This window comes from Uranotaenia lowii, chromosome 3 (assembly GCF_029784155.1).
Source record: "Uranotaenia lowii strain MFRU-FL chromosome 3, ASM2978415v1, whole genome shotgun sequence".
Taxonomy (NCBI): Eukaryota; Metazoa; Arthropoda; class Insecta; order Diptera; family Culicidae; genus Uranotaenia; species Uranotaenia lowii.
The window spans coordinates 65,918,961-65,945,903 of NC_073693.1; the positions used below are offsets into that span (position 1 = coordinate 65,918,961).

Here is a 26,943-nt window from a genome sequence, read left to right on the forward strand (position 1 = left end):
GGCCGAAGTAACAATTTCTAGAAGAAAACATAATTTTTAATTTTTTTTAACAGAAAAAGTTGAACGTTTGAACATGTTCTAATGTTCCTTGAATGAAAAGTCGAATGCTACCTACATCAACACGAACTAAATATGGAAGTATTTTTGCAAATCTCTCAATTGGTTTTAATTCGATTGATAAAATACCAATCCGAGTCACATATAGGCGTCATTTATTACCACGTGCTGTGTACAAATCAAATAAGCAAGAAAAAAAACCCATCTAGGTTGCATATCGCCCCACGTGTTTGAGAAACAGGCGCCTTATTGTTAAATTTTCCAGCAATCAATGAACAGTGTGCTTTGGTTACTATCCTCTTGCGTCGACGTTTGCTCGCCCATGGAGACGAAAAACAAACCCCTGGTTGAGAAATACGCGCCAAAATATTCCTACTGATCAGTATGCTATGCCTGGGTTACTTTCCTTTTGCGACGCCTCGACCATAGAGACGAAAAACAAACCGCCCAAAGGAAAAAAAAATCTCAAGAAAATGGATGTCATGACTTTAATTTGTTTCGAAAAACTACAAATTTTGTATGGAAGCCTCTCCTTCCTTAAGTCGGATAGAGTTTTGACTATTACAGAAACCATCCCCGGCCTCAAAAACCCTCAGATGCCAGTTTTGACGATGATCGGTTCAGTAGTTTCCGAGTCTATAGGGAACAGACAGACAGACAAACATTCATTTTTATATACAGTCCCCCCACAATCATGGGTCACACACAATTATTAGTCACCGGTCATTTGAACTGCTGATATCTACTGAAGTAAAATATTTTTTTTCATTCTACTATTTTTAGTTTATCGATAACGTCATCAAAATACATTCAAAATATTATATGTGCGCTTGATCACAGGGAAATTGCTTCTTGAAAAGTTTTTGTCATATGTTAATATTTGTCTGTTGAACTATCGCAAAAAATTCCAATGCTATAAGGTTGACGTCTTAAACCGTTAAGCCCCTTATGCGGGTATTTGAAAATTTCCAACAAAATAAATAGGTCTCATATAAGCAAAAAGGACGAGTTTACGTTTTCCAAATGTAACTGAGCGAATAAAACGCGAAATTTCAAAATTATTTGCATAATAAAATTGACCCATAATTGTTACAACATCTACCAAATTTCACACAATCATGGGTCACTTTTTTGCTAGCAAAGCAAAACATTTCTTGGTTGCTATAGCTCTACCCAAATGCCCCTTCAATTTATACTATCAAAGAATGCCCCTGAATGTTTTCCAGAAACGCGATGATTTCCATGTTGATATTTGGGTGTTGCCATGGACTTCTATGTGACTAATAATTGTGAGCAATTTGACTAAGAATTGTTACGGGCTACAATTTTGACCCATAATTGTGGTTTTGAAAAACGCTGATAGTTTCGGTAAATTATGTTATTTTTTAACAAAACTGAAAATAAAAACACATTTGAACTCAAAGAGGAAGCATTTCATGACTAAAATTTATGCAAAGCTTGATATTTGGTCAACTAACACTCGAATAAACAAGCATTTTATGGTGAAAGGATACGTTAAGTGACTAATGATTGTGGGGGGACTGTATATAGACTAGCAGACCCGGTAAACTTCGTCTTACCCTGTTGAATTTGGCGTCCATTTTCCATTTTTTCTTCGCTGATTAACTTCTAAAATTTATGAAATATTTAGTTGTTAATCGTCTCGCTTTTGTGAACATGTTCTAGTTTTTTTTTAATTTCCCTCATTTTCGTTTACTCGAATTGTCCCGCTTAATTCCATCGAAATAAAACCTAACAATTTTAATTCAGTTCTACGGGTCTTTTCTTAAATGAACAAATAAATAACCTTCAATAAATCTTACATGCAACTTCCATGAATACTTTTTTTTATTAACTTTTCTTTCATTCAGATTTTTTGTATATCAACGAATGGGCAGGTTTCAGGTTCTTGTCGCAAAATGGTTTTATTTTTTCAGTTCGATGTTATCGTCCAACTTGCAAGCCTATTGCAAAAAAATCACTTTTTGTAACTTTTTCCATAAATAATTGTATGTTGATAATATGTATGTTTCATTTATTGTAAACCATTTAGTGGATTTACTCCGCTTTGTTCGAAATAACATTAAGGTTTGATTCGAAATCAAAAGTTTCTCATTTATTGTAATTTATTGCATATGAAACTTTATGAAAATAAAATTTTGAATGTTAGGACAATTTTCGGAGTATTTGGGAGCTTAAAGCGCTGCGTTAGGATTAATATTCCTAACGCAGTGCTTTTAGATCCCAATTAGTTTGGGACAGCTTTTTGTTCACCATCCTCACCCCTCGAAGTAGTTTGAATTAATATACATATTTTCACCAAAATCATTATCAAAAAGTTTTTCTAGATACCGAACGTATAGATATGACACATTTCAACTTGAAGTGTTCCCAAACAGCATTTGCCATGGTATAAAATCTGGCGATCTTGTATACTGTAATCTACTTTTTTATATTGATTAATGAAAAAAAAAGCAAATTACATTCCTATGAACTTTAACCCAATGAATCAAGGAAACGAATGGTATTAAAAATAGAAAAAAAATATGTTTTTAATTGAAGATCGAAATGATGTTCTGATTTCAAAATTTCCTGAACATTGTTGGTAGGGATCTGCGAATTGATTTAAGACTATGTAATATTTTCAAGATTCAATAACATTTAATTGAAAAGCAGATTTAAAAAAAAAACTAAATAGTTCGAAAAGAAATAATCTGTTCAGGCTATCATATCATTTTCTCATATCATTTTCTGGAAAATTTTATACTGAAATAACTCAAAACCTTCAAAAAATAAATGTTTTTTTTTTGTAAATCGAAACTCTCAATAGAGGAACACCGGGTATGATAACAGTGAACCTGTAAACAGTTTTTCGGTAAATAATTTTAGAAAAAGTTGAGTTTGTTTAGTCAGATTGTTTATTTGGACCTAACCATTTATAAATGAAGAAATAATGTATACATTTTATGTAAATTTTAAACGTTTGTATCCGCTCTAGTGTACCTTTTAAATGGAAATTCTTCTTAGATTATTGAGTCAGATTATCAGTTATCAGATTATCAGTTCATTTTCAACGGATTTTGTTGTTGTTCTGTAAATTTAAAGGCGCTTGATTTATCTTCAGTTAAGCACATTTGTACATGTTCGAAAAATGTTTCTAGGCGTATTGGATTATTCAATCGTACGTAAATCTTCCCATTTTCTTTTTTTCAAACGTCCGCAAAGAGTCATACCATTTTTTCACATGCAGCAGTATCAAATTCATGTTTTTTAGACAACCATTGCTGATTCAATTTACATGAAATAAAAACCGTTTTTCATATTTAAAACCGTTTAAATGGGTTTGATTTGATCGGTAAAATATCAATCTGGGTCACATCTAGGCTTCATTTATTCATATGTGCTGTACAAATAAGCTAGGAATCAAGAAGAAAAAAACACATCTAGGCTTCATATCGCCGCCACGTGCGTTGAAGGTATGCTTGGTTGAGAAATAGGCGCCCAAATATTCCCACTAATCAGTATGCTATGCCCTGGTTACTATCCTCTCACGACGTTTGTTCGCGACGCCTCGACCATAGAGACGAATAACAAACCGCCCGCCCGGCGCCCAAAGTAACGAAAATCTCGAAAAAATGGATATCATGACTTTTATTTGATTCAAAAAACTACAAATTTAATTTTTACGGTCAATTGAGGTGACTTTTTGTTAATTTTATTCGATATAAACCGATTCGCATGGCTACAGAATATTCGAAAAATAATTTCATTCAAATCGTTTTGGCAATTTCGGAGGAGTAGTACTACAAACACCGTTACAAGAGAATTTTATATAAAGCTTAGTTCTTTTAGAAATGGGACAGTTACGAATGCGTGTATCTCAAAAACCTTTCGTTTGATCTAAAAACTTTCTTTGAAGGAAATGAAGGTAATTTTATGATAATTCATGAAAAAATTTGAAAAAAAGTATTTATAGTTTTTTTTGTAAGAACAAATTCTCCTTTATTTTTGGTACCTCCCATCGTCCAGCGCACACTTTTTTCAGTCATGATATTGATCAGTTTATCAAACTAATACTTCGTCTAATCTGTATTTTAGATGGTTACACCCTCTCCCTTCAATTTCCGCTACTTTTTGGACCAATACTTCTCTTTTAAAAGAAACTGAGGGCAATTTAGTGGATACAGATGTTTCAAAATTAACAAATTTGATTATTTTTGAGTCACTTTTTGAGCGTTTCTAATGGAATTTCTGCTAGCAAAATCTGGCAATAACGAAGTAAAACCATCATGAGATTAAACTTAAAGTATAATCGGTTAGTATAGATCGTAGTTAGTGAAGGGTACATAAAAGATTACTCTTTTTAGGCTTTTAAAAACAGCGAAAACCATAGTTTTCGTTTAGAATATTGTTATTTCTTTCCACAGGATTAGAATTTTAGCAAATCATAATATTTCATAAAAAATAACCAGCAAATACATACTTTAATATACTCGGGACCTTGCCACTAGCTGACATGTATAGGACTCAACCGCTGGAATTTGTTTAAAATAGGGTATTTCATAAGTTTTGTCGTTCATCAGAAATCATCTGTCTCATAGCCTCGGAACCGGCTATACAGCTTACGAGCTCTGGAACTAGCACAAATTTAGTGTTTGAGGTGTGGTTTGAATGACTCATTACCAGGCAACACTTTCAGCTTATCGGAGAAAATTTTTTTTTTGGAAATTTCAGCGATCTACCCTTAGTTTTTCGCTTTTAGAAGATTAAAAATGCTAGTATGAGACTTGATTCTCTGATGACCCTTAGCCGAAGTTGCCGATCATATGCTTCACTCCAATGCTTGATTTGCAATGATTTGAACTTTGTGGACATTTTTGACAGTATTTGCATACTTTTCCACCACTCACATACAGTAATTCTTCGAATAATCAACGGTTTTGTCAGCTATCAATTTGATTACGATGGATTTTGAGTGAAACTGTGCAAAATTATTTTTTCCTTTTTCTCTTGCATCGTAAATATCTCAAAACTGCCTGATTTTTAAATTTTGAAAAAAATAGGTCGGATAGTACTTTTTACAGGCAACAAATTGCTGCCAAAATTTTGAATGTCCGATTATTAGTAAACGAGCTATTAGCAAAAGAAAGTGTCCCATTTCTAAAAGAACTAAGCTTTAATAGATTTTCGACCAAAATACAATCTTTGAACCGCAATAACTTTTCTGTTTCAAAACCAATCGAGTTACAGTCTTCGGGTAAAATATTTGTCTCAACTTAGGCTTTAAGAAAATCAACCATAAAAAACAATCAGCTAGTGATGAAAAAAGTTATTGATGAAAAACCAGTATTTTTCGTTCCTTCCGGGCAAAATACCTCAAAATTTGATTCACGTTTGAGACTTAAGCAACCCCTCCCTATGGTCAGATCTTCCTGAAACTTGGCATGTGACCTTCTGGTAAGCTAATAAATAATTTTGACAATGAGCGAGTGAGATTTATCATGTTTCATTCTACCTATACTATGATAAGTATACTGCGGTTCGTTAAATTATTAAAAACTGCAAAAATTACAATCATGGTAAAGTAGCCATAACTTCTTCAATTTTCAACTGATTTTGATAAATAACCACTTGAAATCTTTGTTTTGAATTGACATTTAAGCGCAAAAGAAAATCAGATTTTTAAAATGCTACCATCGAGTCTAAAACTTTCGTTGAAACAAAATTTTCTCTAAAAAAAGGCGTTTTTTATAATTTGTTTTCTCATAAAGTCACTAATACCAACAATACTGTTGGTCAAACGCAAAAACAGTGTTCAGATGATTCAGTGTTCAGATCGATAGAAAATTTATTCACCTTCAATATGCAAAAGAGAGATTTCAAATTACTGTTATGCCGTCTGAGATATTTTAATCTAAGTATAAGAACTTTTTTATTTTTTTCGAAATTTCACATTTGGAGCATAACTCAAAAACGGTTCTACTGAGATTTTTTTGAATTTCATTTTCGGATTCAGCGCCCGATTTTACATTAAAAATGTTGGTCAGTTAATCAAGTTCACGATTTTTTTAAAATTTTGTAAACTAGTGTTATCAGCCGTGATTGGCAGGTTTTGTCGTGCTATGCATAAAATAATTCGAAATTAAGATTTAAGAACCAGATGTTCGATCTTAGCAGAAAGTACATTTTTTCATCAAAATCAGATTGCTGAAATGAAAGATTATATTTTTAAAAGAAAAAATATAAAATGTCGGAAGAGTGGTATCTACAGACAATTAGCTAATTAGTCAATTAGCAATACTAGGCTATCTGCTGGTAATAAAAGTTCATCCCAGAGTTTTCACATTGAGCGCGTCGGCGAAACATTTCTACCCGAAATCCAGGCCGATGCTGTATTCAATATCGTACCTGTCGATGAAAATGTTAGTATGTTTCGAAAGCATTACTCACTCTGTGACAGACCCAAAAAAAAATTAGAATTTTTTTTATGGGATTTTTCACGTAACCTAAAATTTTGTTGCATCATATCGATTCTACGTGAATCTTGTAGTAACCAGAACTTTTCAAGCGCACCCTGGTAGTAGTTACTATACTTCCACATAATTGCCTCTTAAGTTTCACGTAAAATATAAGTGGATGTTTGAAATCGGTTTCAAGTACTGTTTTTTTTTTAATTCTTATAAGTAAAGGTCAGTTTGCTGGCTTCGTTCGTTCTAGGGAAGAGTTTTTGAGAAAGTTAGGTTTTTTTTTCTCGCTAAGACCATACCGGAAACCGTGACTTTTGTCAATTGCCTTAAGATTATTTGGAAGGTGAGTAATTGTCATAATAATCGTCATTCTTTGCCGAATAGATTTACTGTTGATTTGGACAGTGAAATTTAAATTCCTAACAAAATTAATTTTTTTTTTGTGGCCACGGAAGGCGGAAGGTTGATGTTAGGTTTTCGGACATCCTGACTGAACCGAGTGCCTTCCAAGGATTATGAAACGATAAATTCTCGACTGATCCGAGTAAGGTAACTTGCTTACTATTCATAAAATTCATTTTTATTTATTCCAATTTTTCGTTATTTCTACAGGGTTACACAATTGAACCAGGCCCGGAATGCGGATTGTCGTAGATTTTTTGTGGTAAAGTGATGGTGTTCTATTTGTGTTGGGCGAAAAGGTTTAGAATATTTTTTTTTTAAATCTTGTTTTCTTAAACCAAAATAAAAAGAGACGAGCGAATCAACCTAAATAACATTTCAATACTAAACGAATTTCACGAATCTTTCATTATCAAATCATGTCATACTCACTAAAAATTCATGTAAATTTTAGTTGATGTTACGCGACGCTACGTGCAGATTATTTTGCGTGTAGCATAACTGTTTGTTCTAATGTTTGTTTAAATTTCGTGATAATATTTTTTGATGAAACAATGACATTTCTCATTATTTGAACAAAACTTGTAAACTGAAAAACAGAAAATAAGCTCGAAACTCTGCTTGCCACTTGAAGATATAAGCTTGTTTCGTCAGACCATATTCTGACTTTTGGATAGGGAAATAAGAAACAACTTTCCTTTATGAAAACTGGTACTGAAGAGAACTTTTTATTTCATCGTCATTTTACATTACAACTTTTCCCGCGCAAAGTATGATAAATTAGTGGGCTAAAACAAACAAGTTGGCAACATTCAGCAACATTCACAATAGTAAGGGCATCTGTATTCGTGGTCTATTCTTGGGTCTAATTTATACAAGAATTGAACCAAAGAAATTAGATCCGATCCAATGAAAAAACTGGCAACTGCACTCGTGTTCCATTAACTGTCAAACGGTTTAGAACTGCGTCAAATTGGATCCAAATCTCATCAGTTTTGGATCAATCCTTATACCAGCTCTAAAAAAAGTTGAGTTGAAACTGGTATAATGGATCACCAATGCGGTTGCTCGGGTCGGAATTTGGGTCTAAACCGGCTGTTTGGACCACGGATACAGGTGCTCTAACAGTTCATGGGGTTATGCATAAACTTTCGTGACGTTCGTTTCAGAGTGACCAAACAAATGAAACTCAACATTTCGGCCACCTAAAACAATTGTTTTACATCTGGCGGCCCTAGGTTTGTTTTGGTTTCACGTCACGATTTTGAAGCACAGCTCAAAACTATTCTTCCACCAACTTTTAGCGCAAAGCGTTCATCGTTAAAAGTTTCAAACATTTCTTGCAGGCTGGGTCACGAAAACTGGACGATGATCTTTAGAAACGTCGGCACAGGTAGGTAGATTGTACGATCAGCAGCTTGCCTCTGGATTCGGGTCACATACGGGTGATAGTTTGGACTATCGGAACAACATGAGTGCTAGCCGGACAGCAAGCACTGCGGTATCCAGATGGCTGGTATTCAACCTGAATACCACTGCTTTCCATTCGGGTTGACGTTTCGGGACGGTTCGAAGTACTGGGAATTAGCTACGGACGGGCACTGGCTGGCAGTCAGTACCGCAGGATCCCGGATGGCTGATGCTGATGATCAGTACTCCCATTCGGGTTGCATGGTCGATCCGCAGGCTCAATGTTCAGGAGGATGGATAGGGTCATTGTTGATGGAAGCAAAATCTTCATGGCGGACGGGTTGTTGCTTGATATGGTACAATACTTTCAACGGGTTTGATTGCAGATCGGGATGGGTAACTGGGCGGCTTAGATCGATGTTCAGGGCCCAACGTTGGTCAATGTTCAGACAGCTATGACGAATATGATTTTGCAAAAAGTTTACCCAGGGCAGAATTGCTTAACGCTGGACAGGGGTGAGAAGCTCCTGGCGAAAGCCTCCTGCATCCTGGTCACGGCACCAATGTTTCGTCAGACCAAAGCTATACAATCGTACACAACATCATTGATATTATTACGAATCATGCATGCAATCGTATACCTATGCAAATTAATTCGCATGTCTGATTTTCGTAAAACGTATTTGCTGACCTACCACAAAAAAAAACCTTTCTCTTCCGACTGAGAATCAAACTCTAGATCCCTGGGTTCTTTTTCCGTCACCTTACCACTAATAGTTATCCCAGTTGAAGAAACAGTTTAAATTGTTGCATAAAAGGTGATACGGTCAAAATTTGGTCAATATCAACTTGACGTATTTCTTTCAATTTTGCATTTAAAAAACTTGAACACCCCTCATTTTGAAGGTGTGTGTGTGTGTGTAGAATGTTGCTCCTATTTTGATTATGGAATTCACTCTTCAGTTGTCAAAATGGCGTCCAAGGAAGAAGAGCAGCGAATCAAAATTTAGCTCGCGCATCGCGAAAATCCGAGCTACTCGCACGCAAAGCTGGCAAAATCGCTAAAAGTTGCCAAATCAACCGTTACAAATGTAATTAAAGTGTTTGGGGAACGTTTGTTGACAGCCAGAAAGTCTGGATCGGGGGGAAATCGAAAACCGGAAGCCGCTGAGACGACAAAGAGAGTTGCCGGTAGTTTCAAGCGAAACCCTAACCTCTCTCTCCGAGATGCCGCAAATAAGATGGATATATCGTCTACAACCGTGCATCGAGCCAAAAAACGAGCCGGACTATCGACTTACAAGAAGGTAGTGACTCCAAATCGCGATGATAAACAAAATAAGACGGCCAAAGCGTTATCCCGGAGGCTGTACACGACTATGCTGACGAAATTTGACTGCGTGGTAATGGACGACGAAACCTACGTCAAAGCCGACTACAAGCAGCTTCCGGGACAGGAGTTTTATACGGCAAAAGGAAGGGGAAAGGTAGCAGATATTTTCAAGCACATGGAACTGTCAAAGTTCGCGAAGAAATATCTGGTTTGGCAAGCTATCTGTACGTGTGGCTTGAAAAGTAGCATTTTCATAGCTTCCGGAACTGTCAATCAAGAAATTTACGTGAAAGAGTGTTTGAATAAACGTCTGTTCGGGACGGGATTACGGATTTGCGGGTTATCGGGATGGGCACTCGGGGCACTCTGCTAATCACTCGGATTGCGGGGCGGGCAGATGATCGCACTTCTAGCGTGAACCAACAAGAGTCGGGATCACCATGGGCATGATAGTATTTCACGGGTAAATGTTCACTTTGACGAACGGGTGACGTTGAATCCACTATTGGATCGTCCACAAAACACTATAAAGGCACTTGCGCGGATTTCGGGGGATAAATACACGGGTTAAATTACTTATTTAAAGTATTTTTCGGGAGAGAAGTAAAAGCGCGTGATCGTCTTCTGACATCTTGCTTGTATTCTATCTTAATGATGATCGTTAGGTTGGTACGATAATGATGGTGGCTCGGAAGTAAAAAGGAAAGCACAAAAAAGCAAATTCTTATTTTATGGCAAAGAAAACTACAGTCATAGCTCGATTTGATACCTAACAACGTCTGCTGCCTTTCCTGAAGAAACACGGTTGTTCCGTACTGTTTTGGCCGGATTTGGCATCTTTCCATTACGGTAAAAAGACCATGGAGTGGTACGCCGCCAACAACGTGCAGGAGGTTCCCAAGGACAAGAGCCCTTCCAAAACGCCAGAGCTTCGCCCAATTGAGAAATACTGGGCTATTGTCAAGCGGAACCTAAAGAAGACCAAAAAAACTGCTAAGGACGAGCAGCAGTTCAAGGCAAACTGGCTTTCTGCGGCGAAGAAGGTGGATAAGGTGGCTGTACAAAATCTGATGGCAGGGGTTAAGCGTAAGGCCCGGCAATTCGGATTTGGAAAAGCGGAAGCCTAACTGAATATTTTTCCTGAATTTTATACTAATTTAACCAGAAAAAAAAATTAATTTGATTTTTATAATAAACGATTTCACCAATTTACACGCGTTTTCCCTTGACCAAATTTTGACCGTATCACCTTTTATTTGAAGAACAACATGTTCATCTTGTAACAGTGTGTACATTATAGATATGAAGATCAACATTATTAATCGATCTTGGAAGCTTATTTTCCGGTACTCGGAAAAATTTAGTGTTTTCGTCACATGAAAACCAAGTTCGTCTTTTAATGATTTTGATGATTTAATTGACACGCAGTCGGGTCTTTTTATTTCTTCCTTTCACCGGCTTGAGAAATGAGATTGGACAACACTAAATTGTAGAGCTAAACATAGCCTATTTTGAACCATGTAATTAGTTTGCCTTGTGGTAAGGTGACGAAATAAGTTCCCAGAAAGCTGGGGTTCAATCCTCATCCTCCTTCTTGATTTCAGATACAAATAACATAAAATATGAAAAAGAATCTGTTCTGTAAATTTACATTTTAATCGGTCATCAATAAGTGGTAAGCGAATAGCGCTTTTGCTGGTAACGTTGACTTTTTCTGCAGATTTTACTGTTTGGGGGCCGTTCAGATAATACGTGGACAGAAAAATGAGATTTTTGAACTCCTCCTCCCCCACCGTGGACAAGCGTGGACATTTGGCAAACCCCTACCCCCCTCCCCGTATGTCCACGTGGACAGACTTGAAATAGTTTTTTTTAAATACCTACACAGAAAAATTTTTGACTATTACGTGTCACTGAAAACTGCAACCTTTAAAATACATCACCTGTAATTAACAAAACCTGTAATTTTTAATTGTTTTCCTTGGAAGTTAACGAAGATTCATTTATTATTACAGCAAATGTCCTGTAAAAAAGTTGGACACAAAAAATTAAATGTTACGTAGTCATGTTTTTGACCTGTAAAATTATGGTAAATGTCCAGCTCGTTTTTGTTATAGGACATTTGCGTAATTTTACAGGAAATAATTTTTGCTGTGTATAATTTGACAGTTAGAAAACACCACTTTTTGTTATAGAATTAGCTGATTTTGAAAAAAAAAAACGAGTAAGAATTTCCTAATATCACAAATTTTTAAAAACATTAAATTTGTAAATTATTATACTTAACACTTGCTTTTAAGTAGCTACTAATTGTTTAAACTTAAACTGAAAAGCTTTGCTATTTCAAGATTTTGATCTAAACCTCTTAATATTTATTCATCTTTAGAAAATATTTTTAAAGTAAGCATGTCCACGTGGACATGACCCAAACCCCTACCCCCCTCTCCGTGGACAAGCGTGGACATTTCCGTACCCCCTTCCCCCACTCAAGTTGTCCACGTGGTATGTGAACGGCCCCTTGCGGCGCTAAGTTTCAAGTCAGCAATGCCCAACACTGACAAATTGTTATGATATGCTAAACATTAATTGGGCATGTGATAAAGCTCAGTTAGCAAGTCAGTTGCTTCCTGAGCCGATGTCCGTGAGTTCGAGCCCAAGAGTAAACATCGATCACAGTTGTACCGGATAAGTTTTTCAATGAATGTCCGTCAACTGCATCATTGATATAAGTCGCACATGATATAAAGATGTTGAAATGATTATAATCGAAACAAAAAAAAAACAGTTAAACATTGTAAAATAGACATAAATTTACACCTTCTTACCCTAGAAAGTTTACGGGATTTAGTAGGCCTTTTGAGGGTAAAGGGCAATAATTGTGTTCCTCAACATCTAATAGAGAAAAAAAATCATTCACTAAAAATTCACTTAAAAGAATCATTTCAAGGTAATTTCCAAAAGGTATTCATAAAGAAAAACAAACAAATGACTTGCCACAAAAAGTCAAGAAAGTCGGTAAGCAATATCTGATAGATATTTGACGCTATGTTGGTGATTCGCAGCTCAACACGACTCTCACTTCGACTCGCTTCGGGCTCTGCGATCGAAATGATGATGTTAGACCAAGCCCACCGGGCGTTCCTATTTCGGTCGGTATTTTAGATGGTTTAATTGGTTGCCTTTTTATCTACTTACTGATTTTCGCACCCATTGTAGCCATCCAGGTTGGTATTTTTGTTTGTTTATTTTCTCATAGCGATGACCGGTTGTGTTGCTACCGGGTTGCTACATAAACGCATCCAGTAACAACCTACTGCTCGAATGCTATTTCTCGAATCAAGTTAGCGACTGTTGGTGCGATGATGGGTTGATAGATATGTTGCTAAATGTACTCGATTCGAGGTTTAGCAACCATTGGTGGGCTTGGTCTTATGGACTCAAATGTCAAAACGCGTAGTAGTAGTTTTCCAAAACAAATGAAAATTTTTGAAAATTTTGCAGTTGAACAAAGCATTTTATCAGTTTTGATAGGATAGTATGGTAAGAGAAAGTAAATTCTTGAATCGTCTATACTTTTCGAAACAAGTTCATCATTTGATCTTCATTAATTTTTAGTTTTCCGCTTAGAAGGCCTACCCGCAGAAAGAATGTTCAATGTGCCGTTTTTTTACTGCAAAAGTGTTTGGAAAGGATAAATTTTTCAATAAACTGCTTGGAAAGGAGTTTTTTGCAGCATCTTTGAGACGAAGATTTCTTTGGTCGTTATATTTTTATTTATTTAGCCAGTTCGTTTTCATAATATATTTCTTAAAAAATATTTTAAGATACGTTTCAAATTTTGAAAAAGAAACCTGTTCAGGACGAAAAAAAACTTGAACCTCATACGGATAACAAGTGCCAAAGAATGTGACGGAACGGACGGAACCGATTAGGAAATGCCTCGGCAAGAGAAGTTTTGTTTTTTAAGGTATCAAAAAAATTAATCGCATCGAACTCACAGAATCACACACCAATGACAGAATTTTGCGAGCCGCATGCGACCCAGTGTTCACATTTTTTAATCTAAATAGTACAAAAGTAATGAAAGTAATTTTGAGTAAATAAGAATTTTACAGGTATCACTAATATTTTGCTAAAAGAGATAATAAACGGAAAAATATACCGTACATTGTTCTTTATTGTTTCAATTTTCATGGAAATTATCAGGACATATCTTTCTTCTGGTTTGTGGCTGCAACCCTTAAAATAAGAATAAGTATTTACGCAGCCCGGACATCGCTCAACACCTTATTGAGCAACCCATTCTCTCCCAGAGTTTTACATGCATCCACCAAATCGATCACTTCCAATATACTTTTACACAAATTCAAAATTGAATTCGCCAGAAAATACATGCGAAATTATATTTACTAATGGAAAAAGCATTGAAACTAGTAAATAAATGATTTTCTTACAAGATTTTGCATTTATAATTGTTCGAAACTTGGTAGTTTCCACAAAAAAAATTAGTTTTCAAAACAATTTCTATTTACTACCATGTTGAAAAACTGCTATCATCACCCTTTTTAAGTTACATCAGTGACAACCAGTTGGCGTTGCATGTGAAAAAAGCTTTGCTGCAAATAAGGATTATATTGAGATGTAGTGAACTACATCGCAAATAATATTTTTAAAGAATAAAACAAAAATGGAAATCGAAAACGAATCCCCGCAGAAAATTCTAGTGAAAAATTCGCTCATAATAATAAAGTTAATGTATCTTATTTTACAAAAAAAATTATCTTATTTCCCATTTTCTTGAAAATGCATAGAGTCATATTTTTTTAAATTCTTCTTACGTACGTTCGGTCTTCAACATGTGACTTACCCAATCAGAAACTTCTTGTGAACTCGCTGTACGTAATTACAACTCCTCAGGACACTGTCACTTCGAAAAAATGAGTCACTTCAGCATCATTCAAAACGAAACAAAAAAAAAATATAAACAAGAAACCATTTAAGAAACAATCACAAATCACTCAACTTGAAAACAACGCCGACCCTCAAAGACAGACCCCCATCAACTGAACCATTTATAAGCAGGCAGAATTAAATGGTTGTATTCTGCGATTTTCCCCTAAGGTCAAAGAAACACCAAACACCGAAAACACTTGGAAAATCAAATTGCCTCACGTTGCGTTGCTGAACATCTGTGGGTCGCGCGCTGTTATGTTGACAAGATGGAAAAAGACGAGGTGGAACAGCCAGGATAGAGAGAGAAAAAGCAACGTTTAACCACTTAAATCATGTGCACAATTTACCATCACCCCCTTTCTCATCCTCGAGCTACCTTCTTCTTCTTGAACGCGTCTCTCCTAGATTTGATCACTTATTATATTATTATTCCACTTGACAAAACCGCAACGCTTCCCATTTATTTTGCTTCCCCTCCGAGGCCTAACTCAACTGTCGATGTCAAAACTCAAAAACAAGCGCGCTTAGGCTTAGACGTTACTATTTCAAACTTTGTTGTACCGGGGGGCGCCTAATTTATGCGCCAAATGCTAAAATTAAAACCACTTCACCCAAAAGATATTATACTTAATATTAATGCCTCGGGCCCGTTTTGCCGCGACGCACGAGGATCACTTTTGTAATATTATTCTCTGTTTTTCCCAACCCGCGCCTCGCACGTTCCGTAGATTCTCGTGCATTAAAATTAATAATATTTATGTCGCGGAAAAAATGTGCGTAAATTTTTTCCCTCTCTTTGAAGCACTGCTGACACTTTCGTGACAAATGACGACGAAGACGACGTCGACGCGGGTGAAATTTATCCTTTGAAGATTTTTCCTTCGCACACACGTGTTCTGTTTTCCAAACGACTCGTTAAATCGAGCCCAATTTAGCCCTATTCAATATCCAAACCCGAAGGCACAAACAATTCCACCAAAATCAAGACATAAAAAATCGCTGACCACTATAGAAGGCCAATAAATAAAACCAATCGTTTTACAATCCGATCGTCAGATTGACAGACACTCAACGGAAAGCGAATCAGCGGATTCTGTACGCCTACGGAAACGAACCCCGAGAAAGAAAACACAACCGCGCGACTCGGAAGTAGTCGATCGACTGAAAAGCGGATCAGTTCTCAGCACGCGGATGGACTACCTAGTCAAGTGGCTTGTTTGCTTGCGTATCCGACAGCAGAACGTGTGCGCTTAGCGCGGAACGCATCGCGCAAACGATTTTTCCCCACGCGAAGAGTATGGATGTGGATAATCCTACACTGAGAGTGGGATAGTGAGAAACGGGAGAGTCTCATGTGAGAAGATCTACTCACGTTGTTTACAGCTTCCGTCTGATCCTATACAGAGATTTTCCATAGTAGGTAAACAGAGAGGCTTTGTTGAACTTCCAACCCGTTTCTCCGGCTTCTGATAAGGGAGCATGGCACAACAGATGAGAGAACTTACATGTGAGACATGTGATTTTCATATGTTATCATGATTACGTTTGTTCTGAGGTGAATGGAAACGAGATAAAAAGAGAGTGAGAGTTTCGTATAGTTATAGGGAAAATAGGTGTTGATATTTGTTAGAATTTTCGAATGCGATCATGTTTTTCGCAACAAAAAATAGAAAAATGAACTGTCACATATAGATATAGCATAACGAAAACGTAGACTATTAAAAAAAAACTACAAAATATTTGGAAAAAAGTTATGTAAATCTTTCTACGTTGATAAAACACAATTACTAGAAAATATTCAGCTACAATCATTGCACTTGCAAGGAATTTTTTTGACGATATTTTAAAATAAAGGACCTTTTCCTATTTGGCAACACGGTCAAAAACTTTGTGATGCCAAATCCGAACAATTTTATTTCAACAACTTTTCTCACTTTCTCTATTTTTTTATTATCAAAACCATATTTAATCAATTCAGCACCAACATGTGAAAAGGGAATAAAAGACAAAGTAAACAAAACCCGATTTCATTGGATTCAAATAACCCAATATGAGCTCTACTTAACTCAAAAACCGTTTTTAGCTTTTCAGTTTTCGTTAGACTTATAATGCAGTTTGAGCAAAGAATTTAGAGCCATAAAATGACATTATCCTCACACAGAATATTTTATACACTCTTTACTCCACAACAAAGTTAAAAAGGGGAAGAATGCGGAAATCTATTCACTCACTCCTGTAGCGGGAACCATAAGCCTTTGTCAAAAAATAGGGGAAATTTTATCTCCATCTCACTCACACATATGAGAAATACAGTACAAAGCAAAGGGTGTTTAAAACATTTAGACGAATTTCATACTCCAGCTAGGGTCTATAAACAACTGCGAGCTATTTTTCTATGATAACGCCGTCGTATCTATAAAAACATTTTTAGAATGATCCTACGCACCGTTTTGGCCATATAGACTTGGAAGATTCCTCGTGAATTTTAATTAGCGATTTAAAAAAGATTGCAAAATTTCCAAACGCGTTTTTCTCGAAACGTTATAAATGGACATAGACTAAGGTTGCCAGATTGCCCGGTTTTATCCGGGTTTGCCCGGATATTTAATACTAAATTTAAGACCAGTCCGGCCCGGCCCGGTTGCCCGGACTTAATTGAAAAATACCCGGATTTTGCCCGGATTTATTCACTATATTTGGCAAATTAAACAAAAAAAACAACAAACACCTCCAAACGGAAACTTTTTGAGCAAGTTTTTTAAAAATAATCATGAGAGGTTTTTTGGAAGCCTAAAATACGGTTCAAAATCTATCGACGAGTTTTGAGGAAAAAATTTTTTTTTTTAATTTTTTTTTTCTTGATTTTTGTTGAGGAATTTCAGAGTTTTGACAAAGTTTGCCCGGATATTGCCCGGATTTATGGTCGTCAATTTAAAATCGAATGCCTGGATTTTGCCAGGGTTTTGTATAAAAATTGCTCGGCTTGTCCGGCTCGGATACGTGGTGAAAAATTCTGGCAACCTTAACATAGACCCTTTTCACGTGTTGGTGCTTAATTTTTGATAATTTAAAAAAAAAGGCAGGGCCCTTTCGTTATTGGCAACACGCTCAAAAATTTTGTTTTTATTGCCTACTAGCTGACCCGGTGTGCTTTGCTACACCTTTCAAAAACAAATGATATTTTCAAAAATTATAATTTTTATTGTTTTATTGTCATAATTTTAAATCAAATTATAACATAACCGCAACCGCTAGAAAATGAGAGCTGCAGCTGGAGTTTAAAATTGTAACACAAAGATAACTTGAACTTATATTCTGAATCTTGCTCTATAAATTTATTTTAATGATCTGATAATTTTGACCTGTCTGAAGGGTCTCAAATTAATCGTACGCAAACAATCTAACTTATAAATATAGTTGTTTTGTTCTTGATATACTCTGGATTGATGCTAAAAAACTGATAAGAGAGCCCCCTCCCCTGTCCTTCCCTTTACCCCCTGCTGAATGGAGGTCGTGATCTTTAAGCGTGTTCAACAGGCAATTGAAATCGGTTTCAATCGATTTCGATTGGTAAATTGTTGTTCACTCAGCCAATGTTGTGATCGAAACGAATCCAATTGACGTTCAATGAAGCCAATCGAAATCGATCGAAACCAATCGAAAACGATCAAGCTCAGAGGCAGGATTCGTTTCTATCGACTTCTATTACACTAACACACATGCAGTTGTTTACTGTCAAAAACAGCTGGTTCGATTTGTTTTTAATTTCTGTCGTGCAGTGCAAGTTATAGTGGAGTCAACCGGTGCAGCGTCGGTGGTGCTGTGTCAGTGGTGTTGTGCCAGTGGTTCTGTGCCGAGGTGGTGGTGCAGTGCTAGCAGTCTGGTGTCAGCAAAATCAGTTGCTGCAGGGAGTCCGTGTTGATGTGGTCCGTCTTGGGTGGTGCGGTGCTGGTAGCATCCGTCGGTGCGGTGTCGGTGTTCCTGCGTTGGTCTCATCAGTCGGTGTGTTTGCTGCAGCAACTTCTTCTTCTTCTTGCTGCAGCAACTGATCAAAAAATGTGGTGAAAGTGTTTGTCAAATATGGTAAGATGCCAAATAAATTTTAAATTAATACCCTGAATTTTATTTCTTAATATCATGATGACATTTAATATTATGTTTGTATGTGGGATACATTCTCAAGACCATTTCCCTGGCAATTTTATCATTAATTTCATTAATTTCCAAATATAGTTCCATTGTTTGATAAGTTTTTAAGCCTTACAACAAAATGTATATGGAGCCTTCTCCTCTTCCCCTCTCTACACTGTAAAGCATAAAGGTCTATAACAATCGTAGAAGCATATCTCTTAATCAAGTACCTTTCCATGCCATATTTGTCTCCATTTGTTGGCTTCGTAAGCATAAATTAAGAACTTATGCTAACAAAATTGTATTGGGCTCACCTCCCTTCTCCTATGTACCTACTCACTGAAAGGAGGATGGTGTGTCAGATAATCATAGAATTATACCAAAATGATTTTCCATGTTAAGTTTCGTCCATTTCTCGGATTTTGTAAAAAAAAAAAGTTTAATGTAAGCTTCCTCTTCCCTTCCTATATTCCCGATTCCATCATCCTACTGCAAGAAAGGAGTTGTTTACATAGAAAAAGTATTTTTCGTACTCAAACCCTTTTTGATGCCAAATTTGGTTTCATTTGCTCGATTAATTCTCTAGTTATGCAAAAAAAAATGTATGGAAGTCCCCCTTTCCCCCTTTATATCTTTCCGCTGAAAAAAGGCAGGGCTTCAATTAGTAATAGAAATATATCTCGTATCCAAATACCCTCACATGCCAAATTAGTTCAAATTGCTCGATCAACTCTCCAGTTATACTGAAAATTGTAAGGGAGACCTCTCCTTCCCCTTTTCATCCACCTCTTTGAAGGAGTGAGGGATATCAAATATTCATAGAAGCATTTCTCGTACCCAAATATAGTTCCATGTCAAATTTGGTTCCATTTGCTGTTGTAGTTCTTGAATTATGCAGTGACAATTGTATGGAACTCCCCTTCCTCTTTTCTTTCTCCCCGCTGGAAGAAGGAGAGGTCTGAAACAATCATTAGAACATATCACGTTCCCAAATACCCGCCTATGCCAAATTTGGTTCCATATGCTCAATTGGTTTTTAATTATGTAAAAAATTATAAAAAAGGCCCCCTCCCCCTTTTATATCTCTCTACTGGAAAGAGGAAGGGGTCTCAAATAATCATAGAAATATTTTTCGTATCCAAATACCCTCCCATGCCAAATTTGGTTCCATTTGCTTCATTAGTTTTTAAGTTATGTAAAAAAATATGATAGAGGCCCCCTCCCCCTTTCTACTGGAAAGAAGGAGGGACCTCAAATAATCATTGAAATATGTTTCGTATCCAAATACCTTCCCGTGCCAAATATGGTTACAATATCTTGAATAGTTTTCGAGTTATATAAAAAATTGTAAGGTACCCCCCCTCCCCCCTTCCTATCACCCCACTGAGAGGAAGGAGGAGTACTTAATATTCATAGAAATACTCCTCGTTTCCAAATACCGCCCCATGCCAAATTTGATACCATTTGCTTGATGGGTTTCGAGTTCTGCAAAAAATTGACTTTTCTTTGGAAGGCCCCTCCCTCTCTTCATGAGAGTGGGAGGGGTCTCAAACCATAGTAGGAACTTTCCCCTGCCTCCAACACCCCCACCTGCAAGTTTCAAGCAAATCGGTTCAGTAGTTTCCGAGTCTATAGGGAACAGACAGACAGACAGACAGATGACTTGTCGCTTCTAGGGCTGTTATCCCAAAAGAGATTGCGTTCCTAAAAAATCTGGGACAAAACATTACGAAACAGGTGGTAAGCTATTTGAATTTGCTTCTTTGATATTGAATAAGATCAAGGTAGAATTTGAGCAAGATATCTTCAAAATAGTTGTTGAAAAGAAAGATGATTTTTAACCTTAAGTATACCATACTTTCAACTACACGTATCCACACGGTAAGGCATTCAGGATGATTTTTGGAAAAAAATGTTAAAAAGGGCAACATTTACGTTTAGCTATAAATTTTTGAAAAATCGTTATTGATGATTCTAAAGAGAAATATTAGTTTTTCTTTGATTTAGCAAATAATCTGACAAAATTCGGGAATTTTAAACAATATCTGGACATTCCGGCCAGATTTGACTTATCTGGAAATTTTACTGCATTTATAGGCAAGCCTGAATTTATCCAGAAAATCTGGAATAAACTAAAATCAAAATATATACTTGTCAGCATTCTCCTGTATGATCTACAGTGAAAGATACGCGGATACACTTTAGATTAAGATTGCCAGAATTTTTTTAGCACTTATCCGGGCCGGACTAACCGAGAAATTTTCTATAAAAGCCTTACAAAATCCAGAAATTTCATTTCTTTATTGAAGACAAAAAATCAGGGCAATATCCGGGCAAATTTTGTTGAGACCCAAAAATAACTCAAATAAAATTAAGATGAAAAAAATTGAAAAAAAGAATTTTTTATCAAAATTTATAAACAGACTAGCTGATCCCATACGAACTCCGTTTCGCATTCAACTTGGCACATGTCATGAACAGTTTGTATGAAAGTCAATTTCAAGCATTTTCCAGATGCGCTTCTGAAGTCATTATTAAGTAATAATTGCAAAAATATTGGACTATCACTTTGTCTGTCGTCGGCTACTAAATTTGAAATCAGGAATCAATTGACCGTACCAAAAAAACCCGTGTATAAATTTCGACTCAATCGTTGCATAACAACGCAATTATTGCAAAAAGGCTAAACCCCTTTCGGTGGCCTCTTATACTATCTTTGATATCTGAAATAGATTGCCCTTCCCTCATAACTCCCGTATGCAAATTTTCTAAGTGATCCATTTATAATAACGTCAATATTGCTTAAAAACAGTGAAAAATTATTTTATATGGACGACCCCTTCCGTCGAACCTTGGCAAAACATTTGACATCTGAAATCGATTGCTCGTCCCTGAAAACTACCGAGTGCAAATTTCCATTCCAATCCGATGTATAATAACGACGATATTGCAAAAATATTTAAAGGTTAATATGGACGACCCCCTTTGCCGGCCCCTTACACTGAATTTAATACCTGGAATCCATTGCTCGTCTCTCAAAACTCTCGTGTACCAATATTTGTCTGAATCCGATGTATAATAACGACAATATCGCATGAACAGTGAATAGTTAATATGGACGACCCCTTTCGTCGACCCCTGATTTTAGTTTGGATAAGTGAAATCAGTTGTTTGTCCCTAATAACTCCTATGTGCAAATTTTCATCCCAATCCGATGTATAAAAACGTCAATACCTCAAATCGATTGCACGTCACTCAAAACTATCGTGTACCAATTTTCATCTCAATACGATGTATAATAACGCCAATATCGCAAAAACAGTGAACAGTTTATATGGACGACCCCTTTGGCTGACCCCTTACACAAAATTTAACACCAGAAATCGATTTCTCGTCTTTCAAAACATTCATGTGCAAATTTTCAACACGATCCGACGAAATGTAACGTCAATATCGCGAAAACAATATTTGTCTTCTATGGACGACCCCCTTCAGAAGGGGTCATCCGAAAATCTAAAAACATTTTTCATCCTTCCTGGTCCTAATGAGCATCCATGCCAAATTTCAGACCTCTAGCTCTTAAGACGGCTGAGTCTATAGAGGACAAACAAACAAACAAACAAACAAACAAACAAACAAACAAACAAACATACAGAAATTGCTTTTTATATATATATAGATAAAAAAAAATCATAATCTTTAGATGTCCCTACTAAAAAGAATATCACTTTTCACCGATAAGGCCGATAAATTAAAGTAACAAACATAAATAACGGTGATTATTCTCTTCATAAAGCTCAAGATACAGCATAAAAAAACGTAGACCATTCAAAAAAAAACATCAAAATATCCTGAAAAAAGGTACATATGTTATACCTTCAACGTTGATAAAACATTATTCCTAGACAATACTCAGCATGAATCTTCGTATAGTAAAGCCGAAGAAAAAAAAACATGATACACACCAAGATTTATATTTGATTTTCAGCAAAACAGTTTTTGGGAAACGTTTAGCAATCAAATTGGGGACTTGATATTTTCGTGCGATCTTATTAAAATGTAGTATCGGTCAGTTCGGTGTAATCTTATGATTAAACAATACGTTGAGGCGAACAATTCTGTAAGTAGATCATTTTGCTTTAGATTTACAATACTACTGATCAATTCGTCAAATATGGCCAGAGGTTGCCCAAACGCAGCTGCTGGTGCGCCATGGCAAGGTTCAGGGAGAAAATTTCTAGCTATTGAAAAAAATGTAAATTTCTAAAATTTGTGTCGAACACTTGATGCATAAAATAAATATTTGCTAATAAAATAGTGCCAATATTCCTTATTTTTGTGAATAAATAAAGCAATGAAAACAAATCATTTTCAACTGAACATTTGTAGGTTTCTAGAAAACCGTTTTTTTAAAATGGCTGGTTATCCAATTAAAAATTGGCTGTGTAACATGTGTCAGAAAATGCTTACTTGCAAGAGAGAAAAGCCTTTATAAACAAACCTACACTCACGCAAATTCTTAATATGATTTTCATAAGACGCTTCTTATGAACCGGTTTTTAGAGTGTAAAATTGTTTTTCTAATAGTGTTATGAAATTCTTCGAATTTTTATTCGAAGTTCTTATGAAAAATAGAAGAAACGGCATTACGAAATAATGAATAATGATGAACACATTTATTCCATCAGTTATGTATTTTATCTTCGTCAGAAGCACTCACCAGTTGTAAAGTTACTACTTTTACTAAAAACTTTGATGTGATTTTGATCTTCTAAATGGTATGTATGAGTTGATTTTTATTTTAAGTTGATAATATTTGTAAACTTACTGGTACATTTTATGTTTTATTTACTTTTCAGTTTGATTACCGGCAAAAAGCGCAAAGTTTGGTTAAAGGTCCGAGCTGCAATTAAACTTTATTATGGAATCGAGTGTTGAAAGGCAGCTGATTGTCACTTCATTTTCAAACAAATTAAGCAGGAAATAAAGTAAAATGAAAAATAATCTTGAATTATTTTAATTTTATGCGATATTTCCTTTTTCCATAAGAATATCTTATGAAAAGCAACAGCCCCTCATTGAAACCGATGTTCAACCTTTGAGTTCATTCCTTCATAAGACAATCTTATGAATTTCATTACTTTTTCTTATGGCGCCACTTCATAAGAGAATCCTATGGCCTACATAATAGGATTTTTCTGAGTGTATGATTTAAAAAAAAAAAGACAGGAAAATTTCTTTTCATTGCCAACACGCTCAAAAACTTTGTGATGCCAAAATCGAGCAGTTTTTTTTAATCAACCTTTTTCTCACTTTACTTTAGTAAAACTTTGATATTATTATCAACGCAAGTGATGATTTTAAGTGACTTTTTTCTGATATTTTATTTTATCATGATTTAACTTTAATTTATACTTTATGATTTTTTCTGGATAGGTTAAGCATATTTAAGGCTCTCAGAGTCAAAGGGGTATAAGTGACAAAATGGTCGATTTTCAGAAAATGATGCCAGACGACACATTTCCAACTATGTTTGATAAATTTTTCTGGTTTATTTTTTTATTTTTTACATACTTTTACATTTGAAAGAAAAATTTAAACTCTAGAAAAATATATGCAAAATTGCCAATCCTTTCAATATAAAAGCGTGTTTTCTCGAAGTAAGCTTTTATGTACCTATAAATCTTTGGCTAGAAGGACCTCATTTGTTTATTTTAACATATTTATTATTTTTTCATGTAACATTTTTTGAAAGATATTTTTGGTATTTTTTAGTCTCTTGTTTCTGTTTGTTTTTGAGTTTTATAAAGAAATCATATTTTTAATTTTGTTGTTTTTTGTCTTTTTTAATTTATATAATTGTTGTTATATGAGGCCCTTGGAGCCAAAGGGGTATAAGTGCATAAAAGTTAATTTCGAGAAAACACACTTTTAGTTGTTGTGTTTGGCCATTTTCCATATGTTTTTCATAAATTTGTATTTTTCTTTTGAACGTAAAAATATGTGAATATAATTCTAAAAATCTTAAAAAATCATCAAATAAAGTTTGAAATATGAATAATCGTTTGGCATCATTAACTCAAAATCGACCACTTTGTCACTTAAACCCCTTTGGTTCTGAGGGCCTCATATTTCATCCACTTTCAAGATCGTTAAAACAAAGTTACGATATAGTCATAATTAAATAGGTTATGTCAAATGTGAAAAAATTAGCTTATTTTATTTGAAAGAAAAAACAAATGTTGCCAGAATCAAATGTTCCCGAATCGTATGGGGTCTGTTGAAATTTATCACGTTTTCTGGCGATTTGCATGTTTTCAGATTTTCATTCACTTACGGGCAAGATGCAGAAGCGCATGATCGGGTGGTGAGCGATCAATCCACGAATGTGCCATTTGGGAATCAGGGGCCGCTTCTTTCAACATCAGCATCAACAACGTGCACAGCCTTCACCTCGGATGTACCGGTGACGACGAAGACGAATTCTACGCGTAGCTGGAACGTGAATACGACCGCTGCCCAAAACATGATATCAAGATCGTCATCGGGGAATTCAACGCTCAGTTCGGCCAAGAGGAGGACATTTGGAAAGTTCAGGGCGCATCAGCTGACCAACGAAAACGGCCTCAGACCTATCGATTTCTCCGCTTCCAAACGAATAGCCATACGTGGCACCTTTTTCAAGCACTGCTTCCCACACAAATACACTTGGAGATCACCGTACCAAACACAATTACAGATCGACAACGTTTTGATTGACAGCCGGCACTTCGGAATACATCGGAAACCAACCTCAACCGACCGATACATAACAGCCGATTCCAACCACTTTGGTGCGCAAAAACAAGCCGCCTTCCATTCTATGGTGCACCGCCTATACAATATACCAATGGAAAAGGCAGAATTTGAAGAGGAAAATCATAAAATCCTTGAGGCAGGTTTTTTGAACGGTTTTGATAACAAATTTGTCCTCAAAATTCTCCGGAAACATGCTCGAAAAAAGTACCGAAGTGATGCAACCACCGACAGGCCAGAGAAAGAAGAGCCTGCCGTTCCACCCTAAACTAACTAATGGGATAACAAAAATAAAAATCCTTTGTCCACATGGTTTGAAAACAGCATACAAGAGCGGCAACACCCTTAAGGATCGTTTGGTCTCCTTGACGGATAAGATCCCGCTAGATGAGATATCCAGAATTTATGAAATTCCTTGTGAGAGTTGCCCAGCTGTTTACATTGAGAAAAAACTCGTCATAAATTTAAAGTTCGACTTAAAGAACACAGAAACGCCGTAGACAACAACATGGCCAATGAATCTAGCGTAGCCACCCACGCAACGGTAATAGGTTACTCCATTAATTGGGAAAAAGTGATCTATAAGAAATGTGTAAGAAAAGCCTCACATTTGAACGCACGGAAGTCGATGTTCATTAGCACTTCCGAGAAATCGCTAATGAATGAAGATGACCCACCAATTAAGTCGCCGCTTTTCACATTCACCAAAAGAAAAAAATTATAAAGAAACCATCCTTCGACGAATACTACGACACTCGTAGTACGATCCTGCCAGTAATTTCTTCGTGTGATCAGTCGGACATCGTCCTATAGATGGGCAACATCGAGTCCGAAACCGGTCGACAAGAAAGGTAATTTTGAATCCTTTTTCCCTTTGTAAGAACGTTAAGTGTCGTGTCCTGTAATACGTCGTGTGTTAATTGTGTCGTTAAGTTCTTACGTTGGCACGACATCATCGACGTTAGATCCTGTCAAGGCGCCAACATCCAGTCAGACCACTATCTCTGCGTTGTTAACAACATACGAAACCGACGCCCACCTCGGCTAAATATCCATCGACTGAAACAAGCAGCGCTGCCGGCAGAGGGCGAGCTTAACGAAACCCTCCTCGAGGACTGTTGGAATACTATCAAGACAGCCGTCAACAGCGTTGCGGAGAACGTTATCGGGCATGTGGAACGAACCTGATGGAACGTCTAGTTCGACGAGGATTGTAAGAGGTTGATGGACGAAGAGACTGCCGAGCTGGCGGCAGTAATGTAAAGGAGCACCCGTCGACAGCAGAGGAGGAGCTCAAGGAACTGGAACAGCTGCATAGTTTCCAGGAAACACGAAAGTTCTATCAGCAGCTCAACGCATCCGCAAAGGCTTCGTGCTACAAGCCGAAATTTTTCC

At 36.2% G+C, this 26,943-nt stretch overlaps 1 protein-coding gene across 4 annotated transcripts in view; it reads right to left on the reverse strand.

Moving 5' to 3' along the window:
* LOC129755375 (uncharacterized) overlaps positions 1-15,776 on the reverse strand; it is a 197,005-nt gene extending 181,229 nt beyond the window's left edge. The window contains exons 1-2 of one of the 4 annotated variants that reach the window (XM_055751820.1): positions 14,970-15,776; positions 14,537-14,614 (exon numbers count right to left, since the gene is read on the reverse strand). The gene's annotated coding sequence lies outside the window, so the exon portion shown is untranslated. The remainder of the gene's footprint in view (positions 1-14,536; positions 14,615-14,969) is intronic. The other 3 variants (XM_055751823.1, XM_055751821.1, XM_055751822.1) reach the window with 3 other exon arrangements.
* Positions 15,777-26,943: the final 11,167 nt, after the last annotated feature.